This window comes from Dendropsophus ebraccatus, chromosome 14 (assembly GCF_027789765.1).
Source record: "Dendropsophus ebraccatus isolate aDenEbr1 chromosome 14, aDenEbr1.pat, whole genome shotgun sequence".
NCBI classification, from domain to species: domain Eukaryota; kingdom Metazoa; phylum Chordata; class Amphibia; order Anura; family Hylidae; genus Dendropsophus; species Dendropsophus ebraccatus.
This window is the reverse complement of record NC_091467.1, coordinates 4,932,066-4,952,545: the sequence shown is the minus strand read 5'-3', so window position 1 is coordinate 4,952,545 and position 20,480 is coordinate 4,932,066. Positions and strand designations below refer to the sequence as shown.

Here is a 20,480-nt window from a genome sequence, read left to right as displayed (position 1 = left end):
CAGGTATCTGGACCTCATACACACACATATATATAGGGGGCAGCAGGTATCTGGACCTCATACACACACATATATATAGGGGGCAGCAGGTATCTGGACCTCATACACATATATATATAGGGGGCAGCAGGTATCTGGACCTCATACACACACATATATATATAGGGGGCAGCAGGTATCTGGACCTCATACACACACATATATATATAGGGGGCAGCAGGTATCTGGACCTCATACACACACATATATATATAGGGGGCAGCAGGTATCTGGACCTCATACACACACATATATATATAGGGGGCAGCAGGTATCTGGACCTCATACACACACATATATATATAGGGGGCAGCAGGTATCTGGACCTCATACACACATATATATATAGGGGGCAGCAGGTATCTGGACCTCATACACACATATATATATAGGGGGCAGCAGGTATCTGGACCTCATACACACATATATATAGAGGCAGCAGGTATCTGGACCTCATACACACATATATATAGGGGGGGCAGCAGGTATCTGGATCTCATACACACATATATATAGGAGGCAGCAGGTATCTGGACCCTATACACACATATATATATATATATAGGGGGCAGCAGGTATCTAGACCCCATACACACACATATATATATAGGGGGCAGCAGGTATCTGGACCTAATACACACACATATATATAGGGGCAGCGGGTATCTGGACCTCATACACACATATATATAGGGGGCAGCAGGTATCTGGACCTCATACACACATATATATATAGTGGCAGCGGGTATCTGGACCTCATACAAACACATATATATAGGAGACAGCAGGTATCTGGACCTCATACACACATATATAGGAGGCAGCAGGTATCTGGACCTCATACACATATATATAGGGGGCAGCGGGTATCTGGACCTCATACACACACACATATATATATAGGGGGCAGCAGGTATCTGGACCTCATACACATATATATAGGGGGCAGCGGGTATCTGGACCTCATACACACACACATATATAGGAGACAGCAGGTATCTGGACCTCATACACACATATATATATATAGGAGACAGCAGGTATCTGGACCTCATACACACATATATATATATAGGGGGCAGCAGGTATCTGGACCTCATACACACACATATATATAGGGGGCAGCAGGTATCTGGACCTCATACACACATATATATAGGGGGCAGCGGGTATCTGGACCTCATACACATATATATATATATAGGAGACAGCAGGTATCTGGACCTCATACACACATATATATATAGGAGACAGCAGGTATCTGGACCTCATACACACACATATATATAGGAGGCAGCAGGTATCTGGACTTCATACACACATATATATAGGGGGCAGCAGGTATCTGGACCTCATACACACATATATATAGGGGCAGCAGGTATCTGGACCTCATACACACACATATATATAGGAGGCAGCAGGTATCTGGACCTCATACACACACATATATATAGGGGGCAGCGGGTATCTGGACCTCATACACACACATATATATATATATAGGGGCAGCAGGTATCTGGACCTCATACACACACATATATATATATATATAGGGGGCAGCAGGTATCTGGACCTCATACACACATATATATATATAGGGGGCAGCGGGTATCTGGACCTCATACACACACATTAATATAGGGGCAGCGGGAATCTGGACCTCATACACAAATATATATATAGGGGGCAGCGAGTATCTGGACCTCATACACATATATATATAGGGGGCAGCAGGTATCTGGACCTCATACACACACATATATATAGGGGGCAGCGGGTATCTGGACCTCATACACACACATATATATAGGGGGCAGCGGGTATCTGGACCTCTTACACATATATATAGGGGGCAGCAGGTATCTGGACCTCATACACATATATATATAGGGGGCAGCAGGTATCTGGACCTCATACACACATATATATAGGGGGCAGCGGGTATCTGGACCTCATACACACATATATATATAGGAGACAGCAGGTATCTGGACCTCATACACACACACATATATATAGGGGGCAGCAGGTATCTGGACCTCATACACACATATATATAGGAGACAGCAGGTATCTGGACCTCATACACATATATATATATATATATAGGGGGCAGCAGGTATCTGGACCTCATACACACATATATATAGGGGCAGCAGGTATCTGGACCTCATACACACACATATATATAGGAGGCAGCAGGTATCTGGACCTCATACACACACATATATATAGGAGGCAGCAGGTATCTGGACCTCATACACACATATATATATAGGAAGCATCAGGTATCTGGACCTCATACACATATATATATAGGAGGCAGCAGGTATCTGGACCTCATACACACACATATATATAGGAGGCAGCAGGTATCTGGACCTCATACACACATATATATATATATATATATATATATATATATATATATATATATATAGGGGCAGCAGGTATCTGGACCTCATACACATATATATATAGTGGCAGCAGGTATCTGGACCTCATACACACATATATATATATAGGGGCAGCAGGTATCTGGACCTCATACACACACATATATATAGGATGCAGCAGGTATCTGGACCTCATACACACACATATATATAGGGGGCAGCGGGTATCTGGACCTCATACACATATATATATATATAGGGGCAGCAGGTATCTGGACCTCATACACACATATATATATATATATATATATATATATATAGGGGCAGCAGGTATCTGGACCTCATACACACACATATATGTATAGGGGGCAGCAGGTATCTGGACCTCATACACATATATATTTATATAGGGGGCAGCGGGTATCTGGACCTCATACACACACATATATATAGGGGCAGCGGGTATCTAGACCTCATACACACATATATATATAGGGGGCAGCGGGTATCTGGACCTCATACACATATATATATAGGGGGCAGCAGGTATCTGGACCTCATACACATATATATATATAGGAGACAGCAGGTATCTGGACTTCATACACACATATATATAGGGGGCAGCAGGTATCTGGACCTCATACACACATATATATATAGGAGGCAGCAGGTATCTGGACCTCATACACATATATATATAGGAGGCAGCAGGTATCTGGACCTCATACACACACATATATATATAGGATGCAGCAGGTATCTGGACCTCATACACACACATATATATAGGGGGCAGCGGGTATCTGGACCTCATACACATATATATATATATATATATATAGGGGCAGCAGGTATCTGGACCTCATACACACACATATATGTATAGGGGGCAGCAGGTATCTGGACCTCATACACATATATATTTATATAGGGGGCAGCGGGTATCTGGACCTCATACACACATATATATATATAGGGGGCAGCGGGTATCTGGACCTCATACACATATATATAGGGGGCAGCAGGTATCTGGACCTTATACACATATATATATAGGAGGCAGCAGCTATCTGGACCTCATACACATATATATATAGGGGCAGCGGGTATCTGGACCTCATACACACACATATATAGGGGCAGCAGGTATCTGGACCTCATACACACACATAGATATAGGGGGCAGCAGGTATCTGGACCTCATACACATATATATATAGGAGGCAGCAGGTATCTGGACCTCATACACACACATATATATATAGGAGACAGCAGGTATCTGGACCTCATACACATATATATATAGGGGGCAGCAGGTATCTGGACCTCATACACATATATATATAGGGGGCAGCAGGTATCTGGACCTCATACACACATATATATATAGGGGGCAGCAGGTATCTGGACCTCATACACACACATATATATAGGGGGCAGCAGGTATCTGGACCTCATACACACACATATATATAGGGGGCAGCAGGTATCTGGACCTCATACACATATATATATAGGGGGCAGCAGGTATCTGGACCTCATACACACACATATATATATAGGGGGCAGCAGGTATCTGGACCTCATACACACATATATATATAGGGGGCAGCAGGTATCTGGACCTCATACACACATATATATATAGGGGGCAGCAGGTATCTGGACCTCATACACACATATATATATAGGGGGCAGCAGGTATCTGGACCTCATACACACATATATATATAGGGGGCAGCAGGTATCTGGACCTCATACACACATATATATATAGGGGGCAGCAGGTATCTGGACCTCATACACACATATATATAGAGGCAGCAGGTATCTGGACCTCATACACACATATATATAGGGGGGGCAGCAGGTATCTGGATCTCATACACACATATATATAGGAGGCAGCAGGTATCTGGACCCTATACACACACATATATATATATATATAGGGGGCAGCAGGTATCTAGACCCCATACACACACATATATATATAGGGGGCAGCAGGTATCTGGACCTAATACACACACATATATATAGGGGCAGCGGGTATCTGGACCTCATACACACATATATAGGAGTCAGCAGCTATCTGGACCTCATACACACATACATATAGGGGGCAGCAGGTATCTGGACCTCATACACGGACATATATATATAGGGGGCAGCAGGTATCTGGACCTCATACACATATATATATATATAGGAGGCAGCAGGCATCTGGACCTTATACACACACATATATATAGGGGGCAGCAGGTATCTGGACCTCATACACACATATATATATAGGGGGCAGCAGGTATCTGGACCTCATACACATATATATATAGGGGGCAGCGGGTATCTGGACCTCATACACACATATATATATAGGGGGCAGCAGGTATCTGGACCTCATACACATATATATATAGGGGGCAGCAGGTATCTGGACCTCATACACATATATATACAGGAGGCAGCAGGTATCTGGACCTCATACACACACATATATAGGGGCAGCAGGTATCTGGACCTCATACACATATATATATATATATATATATATATATATATAGGGGGCAGTGGGTATCTGGACCTCATACACATATATATATATAGGGGGCAGCGGGTATCTGGACCTCATACACACATATATATATATAGGGGGCAGCAGGTATCTGGACCTCATACACACATATATATAGGAGGCAGCAGGTATCTGGACCTCATACACACATATATATATAGGGGCAGCAGGTATCTGGACCTCATACACATATATATAGGAGGCAGCAGGTATCTGGACCTCATACACACACATATATATATAGGGGGCAGCAGGTATCTGGACCTTATACACACACACATATATATAGGGGGCAGCAGGTATCTGGACCTCATACACATATATATATATATAGGGGCAGCGGGTATCTGGACCTCATACACACACATATATAGGGGGCAGCGGGTATCTGGACCTCATACACACATATATATATAGGGGCAGCAGGTATCAGGACCTCATACACGGACATATATAGTGGCAGCAGGTATCTGGACCTCATACACACATATATATAGGGGGCAGCGGGTATCTGGACCTCATACACACATATATATATAGGGGCAGCAGGTATCAGGACCTCATACACACATATATATAGGGGCAGCAGGTGTGCATACACATGTCGTTCACTACTTAATCTAATGACAGCAGTGAGAAGACTAAACACACTTGTGACTGGACTTTAGACAGGTGTGAACGGTGCCTAAGACCCAGAGACTTGCAAACAAAATTCCTGTCACACTCCTAATGAGATACTGAATCCCCACGACACCCGCACAATAGAATATTCAGATATCAGGAGTGAATATAACACTGTCCAAAATGACAGTGTGAACAGGACACTGGTAACTCACCAATCACTGCTACACACACCCGCTTCCCTTCTGCCCTCACTGCGATTTATCACACCCACATCACAGTCACTATAACGCAGGAAGGAACTAGTGCGACAGGAACTCCAGCAGCTCCGCCATATGAGCACACAGCGCTGGCTGAATCATCACCTCTAATGTATATGGTGACCCCACTGTCACAGGAGAGAAGGATTAGGCCTGGCAGATTTCTACTCTCACACGTACAGGATCCGCAGCAGATTTAAAGGTGAAGATTTGATGCTGTGTTTAGTTATTTAGATCAAATCTGCTGCAGATCTGCTGAGGATCCACACCATTAAATCGGCTCCGATACAGAATGTGTGAAGCTACTCTTAGATCATTTTCTTCTGTGAGGAATCTGTCAGCGACTTTATCTGCATTAGTAGTGCATGCACTCTCATCCGAGCTCAGTGTACCTGTCTACAGCTAGCTATACACTCATATTTGCATTTTTACGGATTCAGAGGTTCCAAAATTTATACTGCAATAACAGTACAGATTGGATTGACGATCATCCCAACACTTCACTCCCCCCGATGTCACTGATCACGTATGTATGGCCACACCCCCTGACCCCATCACTCCTCCTGATGTTACTGATCACGTATGTATGGCCACACCCCCTGACCCCATCACTCCCCCTGATGTTACTGATCACGTATGTATGGCCAGACCCCCTGACCCCATCACTCCTCCTGATGTTACTGATCATGTATGTATGGCCAGACCCCCTGACCCCATCACTCCTCCTGATGTTACTGATCACGTATGTATGGCCAGACCCCCTGACCCCATCACTCCTCCTGATGTTACTGATCACGTATGTATGGCCACACCCCCTGACCCCATCACTCCTCCTGATGTTACTGATCATGTATGTATGGCCACACCCCCTGACCCCATCACTCCTCCTGATGTTACTGATCATGTATGTATGGCCAGACCCCCTGACCCCATCACTCCTCCTGATGTTACTGATCATGTATGTATGGCCAGACCCCCTGACCCCATCACTCCTACTGATGTTACTGATCATGTATGTATGGCCAGACCCCCTGACCCCATCACTCCTCCCGATGTCACTGATCATGTATGTATGGCCACACCCCCTGACCCCATCACTCCTCCTGATGTTACTGATCATGTATGTATGGCCAGACCCCCTGACCCCATCACTCCTCCTGATGTTACTGATCATGTATGTATGGCCAGATCACCTGACCCCATCACTCCTGATGTTACTGATCATGTATGTATGGCCAGATCACCTGACCCCATCACTCCTCCTGATGTTACTGATCATGTATGTATGGCCAGATCACCTGACCCCATCACTCCTCCTGATTTACTGATCATGTATGTATGGCCAGACCCCCTGACCCCATCACTCCTCCTGATTTACTGATCATGTATGTATGGCCAGACCACCTGACCCCATCACTCCCCCTGATGTCACTGATCATGTATGTATGGCCAGACCACCTGACCCCATCACTCCCCGTGATGTCACTGATCATGTATGTATGGCCAGATCACCTGACCCCATCACTCCTCCTGATGTTACTGATCATGTATGTATGGCCAGATCACCTGACCCCATCACTCCTACTGATGTCACTGATCATGTATGTATGGCCAGACCCCCTGACCCCATCACTCCTCCTGATTTACTGATCATGTATGTATGGCCAGACCCCCTGACCCCATCACTCCCCCCGATGTCACTGATCATGTATGTATGGCCAGATCACCTGACCCCATCACTCCTCCTGATGTCACTGATCATGTATGTATGGCCAGATCACCTGACCCCATCACTCCCCCCGATGTCACTGATCCCGTATGTAAGGCCAGACCCCCTGACCCCCATCACATCTCCTCCCATGTACTTCCATCATCCCTTCATACATTTATCTACTATATATTTGTCGCCTGTTGCGGGTGACCATTACTGACCACTACTCAGAGAAATGTGTTGATATAAAGATGGTGGAGCTGTGTGAGGCCGCTGTGTAGGGACTAGGAACCAGGCAGGGCCATAAATAACATTTGCAGTAACTAGCTAAACTAACTCCTGCTTTTCACATCACATCTCAATAGACCTCGTCGTCCGAGTCGCTCCGAATATCAAAGGAGAGAACAAAGGTGCAAAGGGGAAATGCAAAATAAAACCTCCATTTGGAGCGGCCTCTGAATGAGAAACAACAGGCCTAATGAACGCTCTCAGAGGGGTGCGGGGGTCTCCTGCCTGGTGGAGCGGCCGCTCAGGGGTCCTGATTGAGTCCGGGCATTTATTAGCCTTGACACTGTAATCTCTTGCAGATGTTCACACAAGGTGGTCAGCAAATGGCCCCCGTTGTCAGAGCCGCTAATCACAGGCTTACCTGGGAAATAAAGAGGGAAAGAACTACCTGCAGAGAAGACTTTACCTGGACTACCAACATGGAGGGACATCAATGGCGTCCGGGGGGGGAAGCTATTTACCCTGAATGACAGCTTATTTCCTGGAGCACTGTGATGGTGGGACAGGTATACAGTGGTGGATTTCATGTGTACGGGCACCCTATAGCCTCATACCTGCTGCAATCTTCTGGATCCTTCTCTGTTATCTACAAAGGGCAGAAGCTACACCGTACGACTACCACCTGGAGGACCTTACTGAAGGGATAACACGGCGACCTGCCTAGTCCGGCCATTCATTAGTCATCGAGACACTCACCGAGTCAATGAAATCCTTATTACCAAAGAGTGCTGTTTCCCCTGGACTCTGCTAATAGATTGAGATGCGAGTCCTTTTGTACTTGGAACAATCTCCTAGACAGACACGCTGAACTAATAAAGTCCTGTGTCAGATGTGGTGTGGCTGTTCTATGACCTCACCGGGTCCTGGGCCTTACATGTGGTGGGCTAGTTAAATAACACTGTCATTTCCCCGCTGTCGTCACTGGCTTATCTGCGGAGCAGGCCGACAAGAGACGCTATTATTTGGTGATTAGGACTTGTTTGCCAACTCTCACATTTCTCTGCAAATAGATCTGGTTTTCATTTTGTGCTGCAATGTACAGGATCACGTAAGGTGAAAAAAACCTAATAAAAAACACAAAGAGCTTCCCGCAGCTCAGTGGGCAGAAGAGGGCAGCCTCAGTGTTACATGTGCATCTATACACGGCCTCAGTGTTACACGTGCATCTATACACAGCCTCAGTGTTACATGTGCATCTATACACGGCCTCAGTGTTACACGTGCATCTATACACGGCCTCAGTGTTACACGTGCATCTATACACGGCCTCAGTGTTACATGTGCATCTATACACGGCTTCAGTGTTACACGTGCATCTATACACGGCTTCAGTGTTACACGTGCATCTATATACTGCCTCAGTGTTACACGTGCATCTATATACTGCCTCAGTGTTACACGTGCATCTATATACGGCCTCAGTGTTACACGTGCATCTATATACGGCCTCAGTGTTACATGTGCATCTATATACTGCCTCAGTGTTACATGTGCATCTATATACAGCCTCAGTGTTACATATGCATCTATACACGGCCTCAGTGTTAACATGTGCATCTATATACTGCCTCAGTGTTACACGTGCATCTATATACGGCCTCAGTGTTACACATGCATCTATATACTGCCTCAGTGTTACACGTGCATCTATATACGGCCTCAGTGTTACATGTGCATCTATATACGGCCTCCGTCATCATGTGCATCAATATACGGCCTTATTCACATGTGCATATACGTCATTTATATATGTGCCATCATTTAGCAGCCCAGTACACCAGCCACCTCCATAGAAGCACAGATTTATCTTATCAGTCATCTCAGGATCAGGGAGGAATTCTCCTGCAGAAGGTTCATTAGATCTTCCAGTGTCCTTATCTTAAATACATTAAGGACTGGAGGAGTTCAGAGCTGGTGCCTTACCATTCCTTTATCCTGGAAGATAAGCCAGAAATCTGACACTTGTTACTTTCCTTAAAGCCCCTAATACACCTAGTGAATATCGGCTGTATTTGGCCGATTTCTGACCGTTCTGGCCGATGATCATTGGGGGTATTAGCTCATGTTTAAAGGCAACGATCAGCTGACATGCACGATGTTCAAAAAGGACAACAATAGCGACGGTCTGCTGGCCATCACTCCGTGTAATAGGAGTGGCTGCAGCAGACCGACACCATCTTCTATGGACTACCAGGAAGATCTTTAAATCATCCGGACAGACCCTTCCGCAGTTCCCCCACTCCTCCCTACGGCCGGCGACGAAAGTGTTACTTAACTGAAAGAGTAGTAGATACATAGAACAAACTACCAGCAGATGTGGTTAGTAAATCTACAATAATAGAATTTAAACCTGCCTGGGATAAACATCCTGTATATCTATCCTAATGCCCCTATTCCACGAGTCGTTTGGAGGAGCAAACGAGCGCTATTAGCGCTCGTTTGCTCCTCGTTCCCCGCTCGCTGCTGCCGCTATTCAATGCGGCTGCAGCGAGCGGATGAGTGCGGGAGGGGCTGCTCGGAGGATCGCTGATCGTCCGGGCAGCCCATAGGATATAGCAGCATCTGCTGCCGATGCTCCTATTCAACGGAGCGACGGCAGCAGATCGCTGCTATATCAGTCGCTTGTTTTTCAACATGTTGAAAAACAAGCGACTGCAACGATCAGCCGACATGAACGATGTCGGCTGATCGTTGCACTCTATTCCACGGGACGAATATCGTTCGTAGCGGCCAATATCGGCCGAATACGAATGATATTGCTCCTTTAAACGACCCGTGGAATAGGGGCTTAAGTTAATAAGAAGGGAAATACTAAAAGGGCGACTAGATGGACCCAGTGGTCTTTTTCTGCCTACAATCTTCTATGTTTCTATGAGCTGATGCCACTAATACTGTCTGCACATTCACCCTAAGTTGTAGATACCAAGAACCAACAAGAAAGAAGCAGATGACTATGACAACACTGCTGGTAATGGGCCATAAATATCAGAGCAGAGACACCGGCCATCATACTGGAGCCAGGAGCCCACCAGGAGCCCACCGCTGGGCCAGGAATGTGGGCTCTGTTTGTTTTCTAAATAACCCTGTGGATACAATCAGATGAGGTGACATTAACCCCATAGACCCCAGATGGGCTAGATGAGGAGACATTAACCCCATGGACCCCAGCAGAGCCAGATTAGGAGAGATTAACCCCACAGACCCCAGCAGGGCCAGATGAGGAGACATTAACCCCGTGAATGAGTGCACACAATGTCACCCAGCTCCATATACAACTTCTGCAGGTCTGTAAGCACATAGGGCCTGTGCAGGTAATACGGCATTAAGCAGGTGTGCAGTGAATTGCTCAGGTGGGGAGCAGGTAGTAAAAGAAACAGGGACAAAAGGACGAGCGGCCGGGAAGAAAGTGACAATGGGAGATTCAAGTGCGGATGAAAGTAGAAGAGCTTAGAGAACAATGGCTAAAACCAAGATGGTTTTTATGTTGTAGGAATCAGCAGGGCTCAATTGTCTGGTAGGTAATACCTGAGCGCTACATGATGATTAGACATTCTGCTTCACAATGACATCCCTGACAGATACCCAGAGGACAGTGGGGACTCTGATGCTGTCAATGAGCCCCGTACTGCACCCAAGGGCCAAAGAGGCCTCAGCGTCCCAGCAGGTCATTCATGGGTGTGCGCTCCTTTCCTTATTGTATTTGTATACAAGAAAACAATTACGCACAACGTATAGAAACCAGCAACCAGTCCCGGGCACATAATGATTTTATAGCATTGAGGTGTGAGGCCGCGTTCACACCTCGCAGATAATTCCCTCTATGTGGGTGTTGCCTAATGCACAGGACGACGCTGCAGACCTGAAACCTCCCATTCACTTACCGCAATCAATCACCATTGGATATTGGTAATTTCGGTTAGATATCTGCTAATATACACGGTAAAGCAGAGATTAGGAACTTTCGACCCTCCAGCTGTGGCAAAACTACACTTCCCATCATGCCTTGAAAGCCAAAAGCTGTCCAGGCATGATGGGAATTGTAGTTTGGCCACAGCTGGGGGGCCGAAGGTTCCCCATCTCTCCGGTAAAGTCTACCTGCCATAATAATAAACTATGAGATGTTAAAAGTTGTGATTGGTGGGGATCTCACTGCTGGCACCCCGATATGCTGGCACTATACTGTATGAACAGCTGTAGGGCTCATATCCCCCACCATGGAGAATACGTTGCAGTATATAGGTATACAGGTTGTATACCCAAGATATCGGGCAGAATACCACCGCTACACCTACAGGATGGGATGGATGATGCCACATAACACTCTGGAGCCACATGAAGTCTATGGTAATAGATCTGAGGCCGGGGCAGGACACGGTGGCGGAGTCTTGTGCACTCACTACACATTACCATCATACCTTTCCCTCCATGCCGCTATATGAGGACCCGAGGCGTCCGCTCTGACAGCAATGACACGCTCCCATTTGCGGCTTTCTGTGTTTGGATTCCTTTATGATTAGTCGGCTAATCGCTCCATCTCTCCATTATAATACACGGCCCCGCTGTAACGTCTGGGCAGATCTGTCCGGAGATCCTCATGTTTTATGCAGGGAATGCAGCAAAGTCAGATCCTAAATAAAGCAACATGTGAATGAGAGCGTGCCAAATAATAATGAGCCGCAATTACACCAACAAGGAAACATCACTTATCGTCAGCCCCAAACCCCACAATGTACGCAGGATTACTCAGAAATGGATCCAAAACAGTCAAGATAGAAATCAGGGACTTCTCATGTTCGGGGAGCCGTGTCCATATGAACCATGTGCCTGTGGTCTGCACAAAGGGATTTACACAGAGGTATACACCCCCATCCCAAGAGGTGTAACACCCACGAGGTATATATACCCCCCCCTACATATCCACACCCCCAAGAGGTATACCTCAAATCCCAGAGAGGTATAACCCCACCAGAGAGGTATACATATCCCCCCCAAGAGGTATACAACCTCAATGTCTTATACTCTCTATAGGGAGGTCTCCAATCTGCAAAACTACAACTCCCAGAATGCCCTGACATCTAAGCTGTAGTTTTGCAAAAGCTGAGGGTTCACAGGTTGGAGACCACTACAGGGTGGTATTCTGATGGCTGGAGGGGTACACACCCACCTGACTACACATAAAGCGGGTACACGCCCCCCTGACTATACATACAGCGTGTACACGCCCCCCTGACTACACATACAGCGGGTACATGCCCCCTGACTATACATACAGCGGGTACACGCCCACCTGACTATACATACAGCGGGTACATGCCCCCTGACTATACATACAGCGGGTACATGCCCCCTGACTATACATACAGCGGGTAAATGCTCCCTGACTATACATACGGCGGGTACACGCCTCCCTGACTATACATACAGCGGGTACACGCCCACCTGACTATACATACAGCGGGTACACCCCCCGACTATACATACAGCGGGTACACGCCCACCTGACTATACATACAGCAGGTACACGCCCACCTGACTATACATACAGCATGTACACGCCTCCCTGACTATACATACAGTGGGTACACGCCCTCCTGACTATACATACGGCGGGTACACGCCCATCTGACTATACATACGGCGGGTACACGCCCTCCTGACTATAAATACGGCGGGTACACGCCCACCTGACTATACATACGTCGGGAACACGACCCCCTGACTATACATTCAGCGGGTACACGCCCCCCCTGACTATACATACAGCGGGTACACGCCCCGCCTTACTATACATACAGCGGGTACACGCCGACCTGACTATACATACAGCGGGTACACGCCCCCCAATAGTATATATCCCTTGTGTCCTGCCCCCAGTAGTATGTACCCCTTGTTTGCTTCCCCCAGTAGTATATAGACCCCTGTGTGTTACCCCAGTTATATATAGCCCCCCTGTGTGCTCCCCCAGAAGTATATAGACCTCCTGTGTGCTGCCCCAGTTGTATATAGACCCCCTGTGTGCTGCCCCCAGTTGTATATACCCCCTGTGTGCTCCCCACTAGTATAAATGCCCCCTGTGTGCTCCCTCAGTGGTATTTAGCCCCCCTGTGTGCTCCCCCACTTGGATAAAGACCTCCTGTGTGATCCTTCAGTAGAATATAAACCCCCTGTGTGGTTCCCCCAGTAGTATATAGACCCCCTGTGTGCCCCACCAGTATTATATAGACCCCTTGTGTGCAGCCCCAGTAGTATACAGACCCCTGTGTGCTTCCCCAGTTATATATAGACCACCTGTGTGCCTCACAAGTAGTATGTAGACCCCCTGTATGTTCCCCAGTAGTCTATAGACCCCCTGTGTGCCCCACCAGTAGTATATAGACCCCTGTGTGCTCCCCAAGTAGTATATAGCCCCCCCTGTGTGCTCCCCCACTTGGATATAGACCTCCTGTGTGCTCTCCAAGTTGTATATAGACCCCATTCTGCTGCCCCAAGTAGTATGTAGACCCCCTGTGTGCTGCCCCCAGTAGTATATAGACCCCTCTGTGAAGCACCAGTAGTCTATAGCCCCCGTGTGCTCCCCCTGTTATATAGCCCCCCTGTGTGCTCCCCCCATTTATATAGACCCCCTGTGTGCTTTCCCTCCCATATAGTATATAACACAATAAAACAAACACTTATACTCACCTGGATCCGGGCGTCTCCTCTTCTCTTCACTCTTGTGGCCGCCGGAAGGATTTTCCCTGCGATCACAAGAGGCCGCACTCCCCTTGTCCTGGCGCCGATGCGCCAGTGATGTCACTGGAGCGCCGGCATCACAAGGACAAAGCTGCCACTTGTGACCGCAGGGAAAACCCCTCCTGCGGCCCAAGAGTGACTGACAGGAAGGGGGCCAATGTCTCCCGCCCTGTCAGTGCTGCTGAATGTAACTATGAGCGCTCATTACGAGTGCTCATAGTTACAGTTCAGATGGCAGCAGCGAGCGGGGCAGCGGACCTGTCCAGCAATCTTGAGCACAAGAGCGGAGCGTGAGGGCCCCCCTAGATGTTGTCGCTTGGGGTGCTTGGTGCCAAAGACCGCCACTGGGTACACCCCCCCCCCCCTGACTATACATACGGCAGGTACACGCCCCCTGACTACACATACGGCGGGTACACGCCCCCCTGACTATACATACGGCGGGTACACGCCCCACTGACTATACATACGGCAGGTACACGCCTCCCTGACTATACATACCGCGGGTACACGCCCCCCTTACTATACATACCGCGGGTACACGCCTCCTGACTATACATACGGCGGGTACACGCCCCCCTTACTATACATACGGCGGGTACACGCCCCCCTGACTATACATACGGCAGGTACACGCCCCCCTGACTATACATACCGCGGGTACACGCCTCCTGACTATACATACCGCGGGTACACGCCCCCCTGATTATACATACGGCGGGTACACACCCACCTGACTATACATACCGCGGGTACACGCCTCCTGACTATACATACGGCGGGTACACGCCCCCCTGACTATACATACGGCAGGTACACGCCCCCCTGACTATACATACGGCGGGTACACGCCCCCTGACTATACATACGGCGGGTACACGCCCCCCTGACTATACATACGGCGGGTACACGCCCCCCTGACTATACATACGGCGGGTACACGCCCCCCTGACTATACATACGGCGGGTACACGCCCCCCTGACTATACATACGGCGGGTACACGCCCCACTGACTATACATACGGCAGGTACACGCCCCCCTTACTATACATACCGCGGGTACACGCCTCCTGACTATACATACGGCGGGTACACGCCCCCCTTACTATACATACGGCGGGTACACGCCTCCTGACTATACAAACCGCGGGTACACGCCCCCCTGATTATACATACGGCGGGTACACACCCACCTGACTATACATACCGCGGGTACACGCCTCCTGACTATACATACGGCGGGTACACGCCCCCTGACTATACATACGGCGGGTACACGCCCCCCTGACTATACATACGGCGGGTACACGCCCCCTGACTATACATACGGCGGGTACACGCCCCCCTGACTATACATACGGCGGGTACACGCCCCCCTGACTATACATACGGCGGGTACACGCCCCCCTGACTATACATACGGCGGGTACACGCCTCCCTGACTATACATACGGCAGGTACACTACTTTTCTCGCTCACCTGTCCGCCGCCATCCTGTTTCTCCTCAGGGATCTTGTGACTCCTCCGGCTCTACAGCAGCGGGTGACGTCACTGCCCTTCTCCGCCAATAGGAGCGCGGGGAAAAGGCGCGCAGCGTAGCCCCGTCCTGTCAGGAGAGCCCTCGCCGTGCTCCTCCCTCACAGTGTGCCGCAGTGCAGCCCGGGAGGGATCGGGTCACACACTCTGGGACAACATATAGGAGCAGTACAGTGAGGCGTGTCACCATTATTCTGGGGGTCACCATGGTTACTCCACCTTAGTCACGTGTTTTTGCTCTATTTTATGTGACTATTGTGGCTGTATTTCACTGCCCGTCATTTCCCTATGAAATTAGGAAAAACTAATAAGTTGTGGCATAAAACAACCATTTTCCAATGCTAAATACAGGGTGTGAACCAGGCCACCTGCACTCAATGCAGCACAGCTACTTTTCTTGCAGAAACAGCGCCACCCCTGTCCTCAGGTTGTGTGTGGTATTACTATCCTGCAGCACCACATCCAGACTGGGGACAAGGGTGGCGCTGTCTCTGGATGAAAGCTTTCTACGCCCGGAGAATCCCTTAAAAACACAGTAAGGCTATGTTCACACAACGTAAGCTCGGTAGTAATCACGGATGTTGGTATACATGGTATACACTCCGGCTGGGATCTCTAGCAGCGCAGAATGAAACTGACATGTCAGTTTCCCTGTCAGTTCACACAATGGAGCGTGCAGCTCCTGCCGCATGCTCCATTGTGTGCAGTGGTGAACTCTGATGCGGGCGTGCACGGATGCACCCTCATTCGAATTCAGCGGCAGTAAAGATCATGCGGCCAGTACTGCAGTACTGGCTGGGGTTGATCTTCTCTGACACCAGCCATTTCGTGACCCGGTGTCTTACAAAGTCTGAACATAGCCTAAAACTGTATTGCACAGGAGATTACAGACTTTGAGGGTAGCTTCACACGTACCGTATCAGAGACCGCAGCAGATTTGACAGTGCAGAATTAATGCTGTTCATTCATTTAGTCAAATCTGCTGCAATACGTGTGAAGCTTCCCTGAGTATGTTCCCACTACGGGATATGAGCAGAAGTTTCAAGTGGAGTCACTATCCTGTACCCCAAGTGTCATTATCCTGTACCCCAAGTGTCAGCGTGTCACTATCCTATACCCCAAGTGTCAGCGTGTCACTATCCTGTACCCCAAGTGTCAGCGTGTCACTATCCTGTACCCCAAGTGTCAGCGTGTCACTATCCTGTACCCCAAGTGTCAGCGTGTCACTATCCTGTACCCCAAGTGTCAGCGTGTCACTATCCTGTACCCCAAGTGTCATTATTCTGTACCCCAAGTGTCATTATTCTGTACCCCAAGTGTATACAAGATAGACTGTAGATAGCTGATCTAGCCTTGGTGCAGGACTTGCAAGACGTACTCTCCAGTATTATTCATAAAATTGGTTTAATGAGCAACGCGTTTCGGCGACGTACTGCCGCCTTTATCAAGAAGGTTGATAAAGGCGGCAGTACGTCGCCGAAACGCGTTGCTCATTAAACCAATTTTATGAATAATACTGGAGAGTACGTCTTGCAAATCCTGCGATGAGGCTAGATCAGCTATCTACAGTCTATCTTGTATACACATTTGGCAAGTATCGGCATCTAGATGGGGGCCGACCACTACCACTGTTTGCCTGGCTGAGGACTTCTGTGTGAATTTGGGCTTTGCTAGTGTTGTGCCTATCGTACGCACAACCCGAGGTTAGTCTACAACTTGCTTTTTATATTGGAAATTCCACTCCATTGAGCTACTACACTATATGAGCGCCCCTCTGTTCATGTTTTTCCGTTCTTCCCTGTACCCCAAGTGTCACTATCCTGTACCCCAAGTGTCACCATCCTGTACCCCCAGTGTCACTATCTTGTACCCCAAGTGTCACCATCCTGTACCCCGAGTGTCAGCGTGTCACTTTCCTGTACCCCTTTTATTTCTTTGTAGTTCTAACCACATCCTGGAATCTTCTCCAGTAACCAGTGAGACCTTTCTCCATCCTGAGACCCCGGACCCCCGGCTGCAGGAGATGAGAAGTTATTCTCAGTCTCCAATTTACCTTTCTCCCCTCTGGTGTTGTCTTGTGAGGAGGCGGAGGGGCCCGGGGCCGTGTAGAGAGTGATGAGCCCCATCATCTGCAGACCAGCACCAGGGGCCACAGGAGTCCTAAACCCCATCACCTATCATCTACAGACCAGCACCAAGGGCCACAGGAGTCCTAAACCCCATCACCTATCATCTACAGACCGGCACCAGGGGCCACAGGAGCCCTGAGCCCCATCACCTATCATCTACAGACCAGCACCAGGGGCCATAGGAGCCCTGAGCCCCATCACCTATCATCTACAGACCAGCACCAAGGGCCACAGGAGTCCTAAACCCCATCACCTATCATCTACAGACCAGCACCAGGGGCCACAGGAGCCCTGAGCCCCATCACCTATCATCTACAGACCAGCACCAGGGGCCACAGGAGCCCTGAGCCCCATCACCTATCATCTACAGACCAGCACCAGGGGCCACAGGAGCCCTGAGCCCCATCACCTATCATCTACAGACCAGCACCAAGGGCCACAGGAGTCCTAAACCCCATCACCTATCATCTACAGACCAGCACCAGGGGCCACAGGAGCCCTGAGCCCCATCACCTATCATCTACAGACCAGCACCAGGGGCCCATCACCTATCACCTGCAGACCAGCACCAGGGGCCACAGGAGCCCTGAGCCCCATCACCTATCACCTGCAGACCAGCACCAGGGGCCACAGGAGCCCTGAGTCCCATTACCTATCATCTACAGACCAGCACCAAGGGCCACAGGAGTCCTAAACCCCATCACCTATCATCTACAGACCAGCACCAGGGGCCACAGGAGCCCTGAGTCCCATTACCTATCACCTGCAGACCAGCACCAGGGGCCACAGGAGCCCTGATAAAAAGTGCCAGCACACCGATTCTATGCAAAACACTGCAAGATTGTGAGCTGCTGCAGAACATCTTGTTCTAATCGTCACGGCCCTTACGGACGGCTGCTGACACAATAGCTGCCAGGAACATCTATTCACTGCACAGACTGAGCACTTAAAGGAACCTGCCCAGCGGCAAATGACCCCCCAGGTCACCAGGTCCCGGCCTTGTTAACATTTCAGCCAAATGGAGACTGTCCAGTCAGAGGCAATGGCTGTCCTGGGATTCCCCACCTCTGGGGTCATCCATCAATGGAGTCGCTCCTGCATGTCACCGCACTTACACAACTTTGTTACAACTTGAAGCAGGAGGAATTCTGGGCCGTGCCTGTGTTATGGGCGCCGTCCATCTCATGTATCAGTGACCCCCTATGTAGAGGGAAGCCACAACTACTTGGAATATGGGAACCTTTGTCACTCCAGTATAAGAGGCTGAGCGGCTGCACCTCGCATCGTCCACAAGGTGCGGGGACGGCAGGTGCTTCCTCCTGTACACACCTGATTGTTCTGCACCACTTCCTTACCTCTCCATTGTTTTCAGAGTTGGCAACCTGGGTCCTCCAGCTGCTGTGGGACTACAAATCACAGCAGGTCCTATACAGAAAAAGCACCGGAGCTGCAATATGTATCATGAGAGAAAAGTAGTAGATGCCTGGAACTAACTTCCAGCAGATGTGGCTGCTAAATCTACCTGGGATAAACATATAACACATAAAACAAAAAGCCGTCCTCCGGGTACCTGATAATCCTAAAATGATTAATCATGTGTATTGTTCTTTTAATTCACATCTTAGTATTATCAAGTACCTAGAGGGCAGATTCCTTCTATGTTCAACCCCATTAAAGGGGATGTTCAAATTCGTTTAAAATCAACTGATGTCAGAAAGTTATATAGATTTGTAATTTACTTCTATTTAAAAAAAAAAATCAAAAAAAAAAAAAAAAATCCAGTCTTGCAGTACTTATCAGATGATGCATGTCCTGCAGGAAGTGGTGCATTCTCTCCAGTATGACAGTGCTCTCTGCTGCCACCTCTGTCCAGAGCAGCAGCAAATCCCCATAGAAAACCTCTCCTGCTCTGCAGACTGGAGAGAATACACCACTTTCTGCAGGACATACATCAGCAGGTAAGTACTGGAATACTGGAGATTTTTTTTTTATAGAAGTAAATTACAAATCTCTGGGTGAACCCCTTTATTGCACCCTCTTGTATGTGGTGAGCTGCACCTACATCCATCTGTATAAGGGAAGGCTAGAAGAAGTAGGAGGATACAGACGCCCCCCTGAAACCTTGACAATAGACCCCCAAACACAGGAAGAAGACAAAACAAAAGTTTTATAAATTAAAGGGTTTT

General features: G+C 48.4%; 1 long non-coding RNA gene across 1 annotated transcript in view; it reads right to left on the bottom strand.

Annotated features, from left to right (window-relative positions):
• Window positions 1–16,209, bottom strand: part of LOC138772717 (uncharacterized) — a 48,236-nt gene extending 32,027 nt beyond the window's left edge. Inside the window, exons 1-2 of the long non-coding RNA XR_011359810.1 lie at window positions 16,109–16,209; window positions 12,312–12,524 (exon numbers count right to left, since the gene is read on the bottom strand). This is a non-coding gene — a long non-coding RNA (uncharacterized lncRNA). The remainder of the gene's footprint in view (window positions 1–12,311; window positions 12,525–16,108) is intronic.
• Window positions 16,210–20,480: the final 4,271 nt, after the last annotated feature.